The sequence below is a fragment of the Mastomys coucha genome, chromosome X, assembly GCF_008632895.1.
Source record: "Mastomys coucha isolate ucsf_1 chromosome X, UCSF_Mcou_1, whole genome shotgun sequence".
NCBI lineage: Eukaryota > Metazoa > Chordata > Mammalia > Rodentia > Muridae > Mastomys > Mastomys coucha.
In genome coordinates this window covers 157,772,035-157,773,589 of record NC_045030.1, presented here as the reverse complement: position 1 = coordinate 157,773,589, position 1,555 = coordinate 157,772,035, and positions in this window count along the sequence as shown.

The following is a 1,555-nucleotide window of genomic DNA, read 5'->3' as shown; positions in this document are numbered from 1 at the left end:
GATAGAGCACACATCTCCTGCAGGGGCAGCTGTGAGGGGTTGTGACTGAAACAGGAGCCAAAGACTCAAGAGTTATGGCCGAGCTCCTTCTGCCCTCTGCAAGCAGAAATTACCCACAGGGGCTCCAGGGCTCAAAGCCAAAATACTCGACTGAGCTTAAGTTATCTGATCAGGCCACTGCTCCACACTGCCCCACAAGCATACATACACAGCTATCTCTTGTTAGTTTCCTATGCCTGTCTAGAACTTGATTTACTTCAATTTCACTTCATTTTTGGCTCTTGGCTTCTATGTCATGCTATGCTAATTGTTTCCTCAAGTGTAGGAGGACTTTTGACCTGAAAATCACCTATATATTGTTTTCTAAGGTCCTTATTTATTGACTTTTGGAAGATTCCCTCTTCCTACAATGGGCTGAACAGTAGCTTCTACCTCATAAGTTCATTCTGAAATATGACTCTGATACTCCACTAAATATGCCGTTTACTCCTTTTACTCTTGGGATTATGCAGAGCTCGTGGCTGCCATGACCAAGTCAATGTGCCATTTAGGAGGAAGCTCTGAAATGACCTGGCAAGTGCCACATCTTGCTTCATGGAAAACAGCTGCTCCTTAAGAGGGAGGACCTCGATGTCACAATTTTGCAAAAAGCCCATGTTCTATAAAGAAGAGGCCTTGGAGGGAGACATACCGTGAGAAGAAATGAAGCACAAAACACAATCCACCTTGAAAATGGATCTTCCAGCCCCAGCTGTACCAGCCAAAGCCACATGGATACAATCTAAACACTTAACACTGTTCCTTCCAACTTTCTGATCTACAAAATTCTAAGCAAAATCCAGTGTCTTTAAGCTACACCATTTCAGTGTAGTTTATTGTTAAAAATAGGAACCAGAATAAAAGTTTTCATGTCATAGGAGAAAAGAGGTAGATTTTCAAAATGTTCCAGGCTAGTAACAAACTTTGCAGAAAGTACCTATGTCCATTTAATTAATCGCCAAGACAACCAGCCATTAATTGAAACAAACTATTATTAAACTGGGATCTAGAGGATAGTGATTACATCCTTCCACTGGCCATAGCAGATACCTCCAAAGTACAGATGTGCCAATGAAAAGTCTCCTCAGTTACAAATAGCATTTAATGATAAAAGAACTTCAGAGAGAATGGCAATGTTCTTGGTGATATTTCAGCAAATACCTTTTTGGATATTTCTCTAGAATCCCAAATGTGCTCCATTTCTGCATCCAGAGAAGGCAATAACAGTTCTCAAAGTACAAGACAAAAGCAGGTGTATTAGTCAGGGTTTCTGTTCCTGCACAAACATGACCAAGAAGCAAGTTGGGAAGGAAAGGGTTTATTCAGCTTACACTTCCACATTGCTATTTATCACCAGAGGAAGTCAGGACTGGAACTCAAGCAGATCAGAAAGCAGGAGCTGATGCAGAGGCCATGGAGGGATGTTCCTTACTGGCTTGCCTCTCCTAGCTTGCTCAGCCTGCTCTCTTATAGACCCCAAGACCTCCAGCCCAGGGATGGCACCACCCACAAGGGG